General features: G+C 47.2%; 1 protein-coding gene across 45 annotated transcripts in view; it reads left to right on the plus strand.

The window, feature by feature from the left end:
* Positions 1–9,488: 9,488 nt before the first annotated feature.
* The window catches only part of SYTL2 (synaptotagmin like 2), a 63,174-nt gene continuing 58,532 nt past the window's right edge, over positions 9,489–14,130 (plus strand). For 20 of the 45 annotated variants that reach the window (XM_083609405.1, XM_083609409.1, XM_083609449.1 and 17 more), the window contains exon 1: positions 9,526–9,691. The gene's annotated coding sequence lies outside the window, so the exon portion shown is untranslated. Of the gene's footprint in view, positions 9,905–14,130 lie in introns of all 45 variants that reach the window. The other 25 variants (XM_083609450.1, XM_083609418.1, XM_083609415.1 and 22 more) reach the window with 11 other exon arrangements.

The following is a 14,130-nucleotide window of genomic DNA, read 5'->3' on the forward strand; positions in this document are numbered from 1 at the left end:
GACCTCCCCATTGATTAATTGTTTCCTCCTTTTTTTTCATTCAGAGAAAAGTCCTTGGCAGTTGTTTTTTTTTTTTTGTAAAAAATAAATAAATGGGGAAACATCTCCCTCTTGTGCTTCACTGAGGAACCTCCACGTGGAAAAGGCAAACATTCAAGGCAGCGCAAAGGACAGGGGGAAAGCCTTAGAAATCAGCGTTGTGATAAAGATTTTAAGAAATAATGAACAGCATTTTGTAGGGCTGCATTTGCCTGTTACAGAACACCATCTCTTAGTCATCTGCCTGTTATTCATGGCCTTATTCTGACTTGTTCTGCTGTAAAGCACTTAGGAAATGACCGGCGGGGATTAAAAGACCTAAGAACTGAACTGGTTTAAATTGAATTGCTTTTATCTGTTTGTCATTTGTTTGTTTGTTTAATGTGCATGCCACACTTCGTCTGTAGATCTCAGGGCTGTGCACAACATAAAAATTCATATAAATGCATATTACTTGCTATGTTTATGTCATACCCTTTCTCCAAGATCTTTCCCCGCCCCCGCCCCCAAAACCTCCATTTTATCAACACAACAAACCGGCAAGGTTGGGTGATGTTGGGAGATGGTAGCTGCTCCAAGTAACCCTCCAAATTCATAGCTGTGGGAGGGTTTGAACCCAGGTCTCTCTGGTCATGGTTCAACACTAAAAACCATAACAGAGGCTTGTTGCCACTTTTTCTTCTTCTTACCGCTATACTCATGAGAATAACCTGACCCTCAGACATGTAGCAAACCCTCATGCTTGCCTTCATAAATTTAATTTTTAATTTTTGTGTCTCACTGCCTCAAATCCACAAGCATTACGAATGCGAATGAAACAACCGCCAATTAAAGCCATCAAAACGAAAGCAAATTTAAACTAATCAACTCCTGGGAGGCTTGTCAAATATGATCTATTTTGTTATTTTCGTTCTTATCTCATTGCTTTAGAATAGTGATGGCGGAGTCTACATCCTGTTCTTTTCCAGTCAAGTCATTTATTATTTTTATTTTTTTGCAAGCTGCTACTGTGCAGCTGGAACTTCTCCCGCTGTTTGATTATTAAAGGTTTTGATAGTTTCTGGTTTGTGGGTGGCGAAGTGACGGGTGGCGAGTTCGAACTTCCTTTCTGCAGGAGTTGGGTGCACAGTTGAGTTCTCCATAGGGAACTTGGTCACTCGGTGGATCCGGTGGGCTTGAACTCCCCACCCATCCGTTTCTGGGTGCTGAGTTCATACCTGTCTCCTGCAGGGATCAGTAGCACAAAGTGGTTTGCATCAACGCTTCAGCTAACCTGGCACATTTCCCTTCTATTGTAGCAGCAGTTTCAATGCAAACATCTTTGTCTGATGCCCCCATTCATCAGCTGATGGGGTTAATAATAATAATAATAATAATAATAATAATAATAATATTTATAGCCTGCCCATCTGACTGGGTTTCCCTAGCCACTATGGCGGCTCCCAGCAGAATATTAAAAACAGAATAAAACATCACACATAAAAAACTTCCCTCAACATGGCTGCCTTCAGATGTCTTCTAAAAGTCAGATAGTTGTTTATTTCCAAGACATCTGATGGGAGGGCGTTCCACAGGGCAGGCATGATCCTCTGCCTGGTTCCCTTATTTCTCACAGTGAGGGAACCACCAGAAGGCCCTCAGAGCTGGACCTCAGTGTCCGGGCTGAATAATGGGGTTGGAGATGCTCCTTCAGGTATACAGGACCGAGGCCATTTAGGGCTTTAAAGGTCAGCACCAACACTTTGAATCGTGCTCGGAAACGTACTGGGATCCAATGAAGATCTTTCAGGACTGGTGTTATATGGTCTCGGCGGCCACTTCCAGTCACCAGGCATGTGCCTTGCTCCAACAAAGGAATAACTGGGAGCTCACTTTAAGCTCCCGGTTGTTCCTTTGTAGCCACTTGTACCTGCTCCACACCTGATGATGTCACGTATAATGTCACACGTCGGAGTGGATGAGCGTGCTTTGGGGAAAACAGCCTGATGGGCCAAATTGGGACCCCTCTGGGCCAGAAGTTCCCCACACCTGCTTTATATCTTCAACACACACACACCAGGCAATTGTGAGGCACACCCAATATCATATGGACGACAATAGGAGCAGAGGAAAGGCACCCAGATGAATGGAATGACTCCTAAGGAGAACATAAGACTGAACTGGAGGATATGTCTTTGTGCCCCAAAGTGGTCAGGAAATATTTCAAATAGTATATTCAGGTATATTCAAATAGTATATGCAGACATGCTCTTCCGCTTGGTTAAAAAGCACCAGTGAATCTAGGTGGTGCTGCCTGAGTCATTTATTAAACCGTCTGCTTTCTCACTCTCCAAGATCTGTTTTGCAGGTTGACCGGTGCTACCACATTCTCTGTCGAAAGATCCACTCCTACAACATCAATATTTGCCAAAGGTGACTTTCCCTTTGCTGGAGAAGGACACTGCCCTCCTGTCTATTTAGAACTGTTCGCTTTCAAAAAGCTGCTGGATTCTGTGGAGGTGGCAAGACCGTGCCTTTAAATCAGTCGCCATTGTCATTTGCTACGAGACAGGGTGGCCCCTATGAGCTTTCTGCCTGGCCTCTAGGATTAGTTCTCAGCCCAAGAAAACCAATACCTTATTCCCTGTAGCAACTTACTCCCAGTGAGTCAGGGGCTGCCAACCATTTTAGTCACACTGGCACTAGTGATGGAAATATATGTCAGTTTTGATTCTCTCCGTCGCTCATTTATCCAATCTTAAATTCAGCTATCAACATTCCTAAGGCAATTTATGAATTTTACTCATCCAGTGCGAATTTATCCTAATAAGCATGTTTGTATGTAGTTTGGACTACACAGATTTGCCAGCAATTTCCTCCAATATAATGCATTTTGTATGCTATTTTCATTAATATATTAATTTTATGCACATTCCCCCTAATAGTTTTTATTGTGTAATTAAATTTAAATACAACAAATACTAAGTGGTTTTAAAAAGTAAAGAAAGAAAAACAAGAAGATTATAGATATACATATAGATATAGCTATAGAAAAGTAAAGGGACCCCTGACCATTAGGTCTAGTCGTGGACGACTATGGGGTTGCGGCGCTCATCTCGCTTTATTGGCCGAGGGAGCCGGCGTACAGCTTCCGGGTCATGTGGCCAGCATGACTAAGCCGCTTCTGGCAAACCAGAGCAGCGCACGGAAACACCGTTTACCTTCCCACCGGAGCGGTACCTATTTATCTACTTGCACTTTGACGTGCTTTCGAACTGCTAAGTTAAGAAGGTAACCACTCTCACCCCCCTCATGATCAAGCAGATAGTGAGCAGGGGGGTCCCAAGGTCTTGTGGGCACCAGGGGAAGACCTCAAGAGCATCACTGCACCCAAGGGTGCCACCTTGGCAACAGGGGCAGAAGAAGGGGGGTGCGATGGGGGTGGGAGAGACGCGGTGGCTTGGGTGCGCGCAGGTAACCCTGGCTAGATGTAGTCATGGAGGACTCGGTCAAAAAAACCTCTGTCCCTGTTCACACTGGAGCCAGTGAGTGGGAGAGGAGAGCCACATTTGAAAATATTGGGTTTCAAGAAGTTCTGTGGCTGCAGTTCAGCTATCAGCCGCCATTTTGATTGCCCGCCAATGCATTGGCCCAACACAATGCCCAGTGCATTGTAGGAAAAACAAAATGGCTGCCATCAGGAGGCTGCCTCTGAAGTGATTTGTGGCTCCTTCTAATTAGAAAATAATATAGTCCACAGCGCTGCCCTGAGGCAGAGCCCTCCACAAACCTTAAGGGAGGGGGCACCCATCCATGTAGGAGGTGCTCAGCAGACAAGACCAATGTGGGAAAAGATTTCTTGTCACATCTCAAATGAGAGTCTTGAGGCGGGGGGGGGGGTGAAAGTCAATGGGCAGAGTGTCACCCGTTAGCCAAATGACATATGCTGGGCTAGGCCTGCAAACAGATGACTCAAGCTGACTCAAGACGCTCGATTAAAGCATTTATTGACTAAAGGATGATAAATCAAACATGACAGGCATGCCATTAAGAATCATGAGAACCAGAAACAGGAGAGAGGCTATAGGACTTGTAGCATTCGTATTGGGAACTTTGCCTGTTCCAGGCCTCAGGAGCAGACCCATTTTAACTAAATGGAGAAAAATTATTTCAGGCCTGATTTCTTTCTTTCCCACCGTGAATGCGAGTACCTCAACTTCACTTCCTCCACCCCCATCCAGCTCACATCATTAAGATGTCCCGAACATGATGACTGACCATTAAGGCAAGTCACCCAACAGCACTTTTATCAAAGCAAACCATTTGCGTCTTGCAGAAACCCTGAACATATAGATAAAATAGGAGTTCCTTCGAACGCCCCAGTTTCATTGAAAACTGAATTTTGCTAAATCTGAACTGTTAGGAGACTTCGGTCTTACAGGACCTTAGCTGCAGTAGAAAGTCATTTGTGTAACACCAGCTAAACCTGAGTTGCTAAACAGCTCAGAGAAAAACTTTAACCCTTCCTGAGTTGGGCCCAACACTCTACAAATCCTCCCTCCCCATACTACCTATGTCAACCTCTGGATTTAGAAAAGATTTTATATGCCACTTAAAATATAAAATATCTCTAAGCACTGTACAGAAAATTTAAAAACATAAATATCATAAAGATATACAGACACCCCCCCAATTATGTGGGGGTTACATTCCAGGCCCCTCCATGCATAAGCAAAAATCTCGTAAGTGGAGAGCACCCTCTAAACGCCCGTTTTTGCTGTTCTCCAGCTCTCTTTCCAATCCAGACAAAAATATCTAGAGTTGGATCTCTGGAGCTGGCTGGAGGCTGCTGGATGTGCAGGAAAACAGCTGCCTCTGCTGCGCTGCCCCAAGTGTCAGCTGTTAGGCAGGGAGGCCAAGCAGCATAAACAAAGCCCCTCTGCATCTATGGCCTCTTCGGGGCTTTCTCTGCCCTTACTGATGGGCTCCGGGCCACAAGGACTCTTCAGCTGTTTTCCACCATTTTCTGGTATGATTCAATTAATTTGTTTCCCAGCACCAAGCGTATATGCGGTTGTGTGTGAGTCAATCGCACATAAGAGTGTAGGGGTATGCCTGTACAGTTGTACCTTGGTTGTCGAACTTAATCTGTTCCGGGAGTCCATTCCACTCCTGAAATGGTTCGAAAACCAAGGTGCGGCTTCCGATTGGCTGCAGAAGCTTCCTGCACTCAATTGGAAGCCGTGTAAGCCGCATCGGACATTCGGCTTCCAAAAAACATTGGCAAACAGGAACACCCACTTCAAGGTTTGCCTCATTTGGGAGCCAAAACATCTGAGGTGTTTGACAACCAAGGTAAAAAGTAAAGGTAAAGGGACCCCTGATCATTAGGTCCAGTCGCGGACGACTCTGGGGTTGCGGTGCTCATCTCGCTTTATTGGCCGAGGGAGCTGGTGTACAGCTTCCGAGTCATGTGGCCAGCATGACTAAGCCGCTTCTGGCGAACCAGAGCAGCACACGGAAACAGTTTACCTCCCCACTGGAGTGGTACCTATTTATCTACATGCACTTTGATGTGCTTTCAAAATGCTAGGTTGGCAGGAGCAGGGACCAAACAACGGGAGCTCACCCCATCACAGGGATTCGAACCGCCAACCTTCTGATCGGCAAGCCCTAGGCTCTGTGGTTTAACCCACAGCACCACCCGCGTCCCAACCAAGGTACGACTATACAATAAAAGCATCACTGCAGACTACTAAGAATAGCAATCAGAAGTGCAATAAAGCATTCTAACATAGAAAAGGTAGGTCCCAACTCCAATAATCAAGGAAAGCCTTGGGCTGGAAAGGTGTTTCTTCAAAAGATGACCCAAGCAGCTAAACCAATGGTAATAACAGAGGCGGCATCATGCTATGCGGTGTTTTAGCAAATTTGCTCACTCCTCACTTTGCTTTTGGGGAACTGTCCCTAAAATAAGTAAGGACAGATAAACGTTAATGGCTTGACATGAGGGGATATAGCAGGAGATGCTTATCCTGTTTCAGAGATAAGAAGTGGGGAAACGGCTTTGCTTATCTGTGCTGCTAAAGCCAGGGGTGGGTGGGAGATGGCAGCCCTAGCTTCATGCAGACTTCCATGGAGTGTTACAAGTTTTATTACTGCAGCCTTCCAATGGTGCTTGGTTCGCAGGCAGAACCATCTTAAATTGTGTGATCAAACTTTTAAAAAGTCAGTTTCGGTTTCATTCAAATGCTCTGGAGCAGGAGAGGTAGGGGAGGGCATGGCAAGTTTTGTTGCAGCTCATCGAGTAATCGTGCATGCTTTTCACACTCATCGAGCAATCATGCACGCTTTTCACATTGAGCACAAAAATTGTAGGAATACCTTTGCTTATACATTATAGCATATGTATCCATGTTTGTTAACTGATGTGGTTAAACTTAAAAAAACCCAAAACCTTAGACTGAGTTTTAGCTCACATGAAAAACTTAAAACAAATCCTTCTTTCTTGATTAATAGCCTTTGGACTATAATGTAACCTAAATAGAAAACTATCTTTAGAAAGATTTTTCCTCCAAAAGCATTTTATTTTAAAAATCCGATTTAAATGGGGGGGGGGGGAATCCAATTTTTTTAAAAAAATCATTGATTTTTATCCACCCTGATGTAGGATGAATGCTGAGTGTCATACAGCTACCTCCTTTAAAAATCGGGGGCGGGGGGGCAAGGAGCTCAATGAAGGCCAGATACAATTTAACCTCCACATAAACAGGTCGTCTGGAGGGACCCACAACCCACATTTCCTGCTATGCTTGCTTTCTGAATGCAAGGTTGTTGTTTTTTTAATGTAGGGGAGTGCTGAAAAATTCCACCCCCGTCTGCAGCCTGAAAACATAACAGCTGATTGTACCATGTATTTTTTTAAGACTGGCACCTCAGGACCACAATCCTTTTACACACATACAACAGGTCTCCATCTGTTGGGGGAAGCATTTGAAACGTTTCCTAACAATGCTGGGAGAGGAGAAAGCTGCTTCTCGCTGCTGCCCAACCAGTGTTTATCTCCTAGCTGAAAATATACCCGCTTGGTCAAAAACAACCACATAGTCTTCCTATCTGCTGCATGCTGCCCTTTCTGCGCAGAATACTGACACGACCACATTCCATCGTCCCAAGTCAGGCCGGAGAAAGAAATGCAATTAGCCTCTTCTAAAACAAACAGAAATCAGCTTAACTTCCTTGTTCCAGTTTATGCAAACCCTCAAATATATCAACACCCTGGTTTCTACTTTAGCACAATAATAATGCATCTTCACTGTGATGGACACCCCCAGATTTGGAGCTGATATTGGTTCAGCTGCTCCAAGGACCCTAATTCCCAACGTCTAGTTTGTAAAAAAATTGAAGTGTTAGTACAGTGGTACCTCTGGTTGCAAACGGGATCCGTTCCGGAGGCCCGTTCGCAACATGAAAAGAGCGCAACCTGCAGCGGTGCGTCTACGCATGCACGGGTTGTGATTCGCCGCTTCTGCACATGCGTGTGACATCATTTTGCACTTCAGCGCATGCGCGACCAGCGAAACCTGGAAGTAACCCTTTCCGGTACTTCTGGGTCACTGCAGGATGTAACCTGAAAGAATGTAAAACGAAGTGGACGTAACATGAGGTATGACTGTACAGTGGTACCTCGGGTTAAGCACTTAATTCGTTCCTGAGGTCCAGTCTTAACCTGAAACTGTTCTTAACCTGAAGCACCACTTTAGCTAATGGGGCCTCCTGCTGCCGCCGCGCCGCCGGAGCACGATTTCTGTTCTCATCCTAAAGCAAAGTTCTTAACCTGAAGCACTATTTCTGGGTTAGCGGAGTCTGTAACCTGAAGCGTATGTAACCTGAGGTACCACTGTACTCAGGACAGATGCCCTGGTGTGATTAGGGTTGCAACCAGTGTGATTTTTCTAGAAAAAGAGGCACTGGAACTCACCATGAACACCTCCCTTGTTCTCTTATACAGTGGTACCTCGGGTTACATATGCTTCAGGTTACAGACTCCGCTAACCCAGAAATAGTGCAAGTTTGCTTCTCCCCCCCGCCAGCCCCACAAGCTCGGGGGATAGCAGGGAGGCGGAGCGCCGCCACCCCGCTATTCCCCGACCTGATCTGGAGGCTGGCGGGGGGGGGGGAGAAGCAAGCTTGCTTCTCCCCCCCCCCGCCAGCCCCACAACCTTGCGGGATAGCGGGGAGGCGGAGCGCTGTCACCCCGCTATTCCTGGACCTGGTCTGGAGGCTGGCGGGGGGGGGGGGAGAAGCAAGCTTGCTTCTCCCCATCGCCAGCCCCACAAGCACGGGGGACAGCGGGGCAAGCCGCTGCCCCACGAAGGCTAGAGAGGCTGTCCCTGAAGGCAGAAGAGGGAGACGGAGCGCTGGCTTGGGGATGGCTGCGCAAACCTGGGGGGGAAATAAAATTTTTTTCCTTGATTTCCCCCCAAAAAAACTAGGTGCGTCCTATGGCCGGTGCGTCCTATAGGGCGAAAAATTTAAAGAAGAGTGGAAAATGTTTATTGAATGTATGGAAAATAATTGTGCACAGCTGAAAACGCTGGCAGCGTTAAAATAAATTCAAGATAGGGCAATTTCTGTTCTCATCCTGAGGTAAAGTTCTTAACCTGGGGTACTGCTTCTGCGTTAGCGGAGTCTGTAATCCGAGTGTACCACTGTATTGTTTGTAACCCGAAGTACCACTGTATGTTGTTGTTGTCGTTTAGTCGTGTCCGACTCTTCGTGACCCCATGGACCAGAGCACGCCAGGCACTCCTGTCTTCCACTGCCTCCCGCAGTTTAGTCAAACTCATGCTGGTAGCTTCGAGAACACTATCCAACCATCTCGTCTTGTGTCGTCCCCTTCTCCTTGTGCCCTTCATCTTTCTCAACACATATATATATAGTATAAACACCAACAACTGGGAAACATTGGCCTGCGAGTGCTCCAGTTGGAGAACAGCCTTTACCAAAGGTGTCATGTGCTTTGGAGACACGAACTCAGGACCCAAGGGAGAAACACGCTAAGAGGAAGGCACGCTTGGCAAACCCTCACCATGATCAACTCCCGCCAGGGAACCAATGTCCCCACTGTGGAAGGACATGTGGATCCAGAATTGGCCTCCGCAGTCACTTAGGGACTCATTGTTAAAACCGTGTTCATGGAAGTCAATCTTACTCGGCTAGGAGTGATGGCCAGAGAGAGAGACAGACAGAGAGAGAGAGAGAGAGAAAGAGATAAAATTAAAAAATTAAAAAACACAAATGGAGAGATGTGAAAAGTGAAGTCTCCCAAGGACCAGTAGGGAGACCTGTGCTTTTAACCTGTTCATCAATGCGGGAGAGTTAAGAGGAAACAGTGAGGTGGGGGCAAGCTTGCTGGAGGGCGTTCCCGCTCTGCCTCCGAGGGCCCTCCTAGTCCCCGCTGGCCTCTCATTGGTGCAGAGGGCCCAGAAGGGCGTGAGGGGGGGGGGGCGTTGCGCCTGCCGCGCAGGCAAGGGCGGGCGGCGCACCTTTCGCCTTCCTTCCCCGCGAGGCGCCCGGCTGCCCTTGGAGCTTAGCGCGCGCGCCCGGCGCGGCTGAAGCGTCGGAGGGCGGCTGAAGTTCGAGGCACATAAACAGAGGCAGGAAAGAGGAGGTAACGCTTTTTTTACCCTGCTGCTGCTCCTCCTCCTCCTCCTTCTGGGCAGCGCGAGCCTCGGAAGTTTCTGCCGCTTCTCGCTTTGCTTTCGGGAGTCGCTGCTGGCCGCCTCGGAAGCGGGAAGGGAAAGCGCTCGCGAGCGCCCGGGGGGCTCCTGAGGCGAGGCGGCGGAGACGGCGCAGGTGCGCTTCGCAGGGGGGCGTTGCTGAGGTAACGAGGAGGGGAGGGGGCTGGACCAACCGGGCGGCGAGATAAGACCTGGTTTGGGGAGGGCGGGGGGCGCGAAGCCCCCTCCCCAGCTGGAGGGGCGGGAGAGGGATGCGCGTGCGCGCGATAGGAGTTGTAAGATAAAAGTTCTGGATGCCCCACTGGAACAATAACGCCGAGTTTCTCTCTATCTCGCTCTAGGATGCTGTCAGTCTTTTAAAAAATTGTGCTCCCCCCACAATAGGAGCCAATTCCCCCTAATAAAATATTTGTGCCCCTCCAAAAGTTAACAGGCATTGCCATTCAAATGGTGTGCATGTCCCGCATCTCGTGATCCATCATGTGGACCAGGTCTTACCTGGCCTCCCCCCCCCCCAATATTTTATTTAAGTTGGCTCCCCCCCCCAATGTTTTTAGCTGTATATCTGTAAGCCCCCTTGAATCCCTGTCGGGGAAAAAGGAGGGTGTGTCAGTAAATATATAGGAATAACCATAGGATGATTTACTCTGCCCTTAAGGCGTTGCTGCCAAATAGATGGGAATGATGTCTCTTTCTCCTCTAGGAATGGCATTTGGAATGCACTGGGCTTTCGGAATGGCTGTTGATAATGTGCTAATTTGGATTGGAGTGCCGATTAACATTATTTTTATTTATTAAAATTTATGGTATATCCTTCGCTTCCTTCCAAAGGAGCCCAGCTGGGGCAGCAATTATCTATCTATCTATCTGCCACCAGACTATGGGTGATATTCAGTACTAGCCTTACTCAGAGAAAGCCCATTGAAGTGAATGGATGTCTAACTTAGCTTCATTAATGTCAGCGGGTCTACGCTCTTAGCTGAATGCACAGCTCTCTGTTTTTTTTCTTGTGGCACTTTTGTTTTGTTGAAGTAACTCACAGAGCGAAGAACAATAGTAGCCCAGTGGGTAGAACATGAAACTCTGAATCTCAGGCTTGTGGGTTAAAGCCCCATGTTGGGCAAAATATCCCCACATTGTAGGGGGTTGGACTAGATGACCCTTGGGTCCCTTCCAAGATTCTATGATTGTGTGGAAAGCTTCCAGCCAAGAGTGCTTAGGACTGTAGCAAGTTCTCCAGCAAAGGATGGAGAGAAGAGGGCACTGGTGTTCACAGTGGATCAATATCTTGCATCTAAACCTCCAAGCTGGGTTTGTCAAAGTTTCCGCCTGAGGGAGTAAGGAAACAGGAAAAGCAGTAATAAACATTTTAAGCTAAGCTAGTGTCTCTGGAATACATGCCAGCTCTTGGTTTACTTCCCGCAAAATGAGTGTCGGGTGTATTAAAGCAAACTTTTCAAAGCCTCAAAGCAAAATCATGCCCATTGCTTTTTCCTGGGGCTGATCCAGGTGTTTTTGTCACATGAAATTCATTGTTGTTTTCAGCCTGCTGTGGAGCAGCTAGACTTATTTAGCCTAAGGTAGCATTTCTGCTGGTGGATCTCAGAATTTTCATGGCACTTGTAAAACAGGAATATTTTGTCCTACTGGCGCATGAGATCTCTCACACAGCTCTCCTGAAACGAGAAGGGCAGTGTGTACACCAGGTGAGCACAAGCCCATCTCCTCCCTCTGCAGGAATGTCCTGACATACAGTGAATCTTAAAAATCGACTTAATTCAGATCTTTGGAGCGTGTGCGCTCCTGTTCACCAATGCTGGGAGCAGGAACATAGTACGCCACTGAATCAGACCATTCTTCCATCTAGCTTTGTTTTGTTGCTACTCTGGCTCTGGTTGGACTGTGGCCAACCCAAAGGGTTTTGCTGCCTTAGGCAAAGGACAGTTCCACCTGCTGAAATCAATTGGACTGGACACATGAACCTTACCTTATGCATTGGGATAGCATCATCCACTGCATTTAAGGGCAGCCTAGGAGAGTACAGGACAGATTGTGTGGCATACTCTGTACACCCAGGCAGCTGTCTCCTTCTACCAAATGATAGGGCTGGCCTTGTCTTCAGGGTTTCAAACCAAAGTTTTCCCCAGATCTTCCAGGAGAAACTGGGGATTGAATCCTGGGACTTTCTGCATGCAAAGCTTTCCGTTCCTTTACCTTTTGAGAATGAGGTGGAGGGGGACTTGGATTAGAAAACACAGGTGAGCAGATTATCTTTTTTGCAGCAACTAGTACAGTGGCACCTCGGTTTACAAACTTAATCCGTTTCGGAAGTTCGTTCTTAAACCAAAGCTGTTCTTAAACTGAGGCACGCTTTCCCTAATGAGGCTTCCCGCTGCCGGTTCCCTTCCACCATTCGGCTTCCGTTCATAGACAGAGGTAAAGTTCGTTAACCGGAACACTACCGGTTTTGCGGAGTTCAAATACGAAATAGTTCGTAAACAGGGCTGTTCTTAAACTGAGGTACCACTGTAATAGATACTTTTCTAGCAGTATTTTTCAAACTTTATTCTCCAGCTGTTGTTAAACTGTTGCTCCCATCACTGGTCCTGCTGGTTAAGGATGATGGGAATTGTAATCCAATAACAGCTGAGAACCCAAATATGAGAAACACTGTTAGGGTAGGGGTGTGGAACATGCGCGTCTCCAGGTGCTATGCAGTGCTAGAAACTCAAATAAATATAATCTAATCGCCAAATGTCGCCTTAAACCCGGGTTACGGTCGTCACAATGGAATGGCTAGGCACCTTTTTTGTTTTTTGCGGTGGACTTTATTATTATTATTATTAGGGACGTGGGTTGCGCTGTGGGTTAAACCACAGAGCCTAGCACTTGCCAATCAGAAGGTCGGTGGTTCGAATCCCCGCGACGGGGTGAGCTCCTGTTGCTCGGTCCCTGCTCCTGCCAACCTAGCATCAAGGGCAAGTAGATAAATAGGTACCGCTCTGGCAGGAAGGTAAACGGCGTTTCCGTGCGCTGCTCTGGTTCGCCAGAAGCAACTTAGTCATGCTGGCCACATGACCCGGAAACTGTACGCCGGCTCCCTCGGCCAATAAAGCAAGATGAGCGCCGCAACCCCAGAGTCGGCCACGACTGGACCTAATGGTCAGGGGTCCCTTTACCTTTACCTTATTATTATTCATTTAATTTCTACACTGCTTTATATTATAAAGATCAAATCTCTTATAACACATAAAAACATAAAAATGAAACAACTCAGAATAAAACAAATTCAAGCTTCAAATGACAAGTTTGGAGATCCTTCTCTAAGTGACAGTTCGCTTTCCCCAGTTGCCAACCAGGCATCCTGAGATCTCCACGTGGTTGCAATTGGACCTGGGCCAGTCGCAAAACGCGCCTGATGCCTGGCCAGTTTTGAACAGTGTGCTCGAGTACATCTGCCATTTACCCGGGCTGTGTGGTTGGAGTTGATGGGAGTTGTAGTTCTGCAGGATATGGAGGGCCACAGGTTTGCCACCCATTGCCAAGTTTATATTGCTGATTAATACAGAATAGTTGGAACCTTTGAGTTCTGTCTTAGTTCCTAACATAGATTTTGGGGTTTTTTACTAAAAAAAAAAAAGGTGGGTTGGCAGTTGTCTTTCTCTCCACCCACCCCTGGAATAAACATGAATGTGGCAGTTCTGAGTTACTGCCCTGCTAGGGTGTCTGGCTTAATTTGCAGATTAAAAGTAAATTTAGGAACAGAGGAGGATGCCCTATACTGAGTCTGGTCTATCTATCTACACTGACTGTTAGCATTTCTCAATCGTTTGACTTCCCCAGCCTGCTGTGTGTCTTTAGTTCATGCTTTTGTGTGGAAGCATCTGCGGAAAACTTGGGCTGCCGTGTGAAGCAAGCCTGGGGAAGCTGCCTCCCCACCCCAGCTGTTGCTGGGCTACAGCTTCCATCATCCTTGACCTATGGCTGCGCTAGTTGGGAGCTAATGGGTTCTAAAGGCAGGTCTTCAGGTGCTTATCGCAGAGGCCGAAAGCATTAATGGCCATGCATTCCGCCCGTGCAGTCTGCATGCACTTGAGGCTTCATCCTGCATTGGTTTCCCCATTGTCGCACGGCTTATGTCGATGCTGGCAGCACTGGTCACACCTGTGTATTCTGCACACCAGCTTCCTTGTGCTTGTAAGGGTGTATCCTTGGGCAAAGATACCTGCCCTTTCCAGGGAAATATTTGTACACCTGACCCGCGTGTCCAACTTGGGAGGGTGTTGGCGGCTTTTGTGCATGTGTGTCATGAGTTTGCATGTTCTGAGCACTGTGCCCTTTTTCAGTTTTTTTCTTTTTTTACCTTCTT

The sequence above is a fragment of the Podarcis filfolensis genome (genome assembly GCF_964270895.1).
Source record: "Podarcis filfolensis genome assembly, chromosome: 4".
Lineage (NCBI taxonomy): Eukaryota > Metazoa > Chordata > Lepidosauria > Squamata > Lacertidae > Podarcis > Podarcis filfolensis.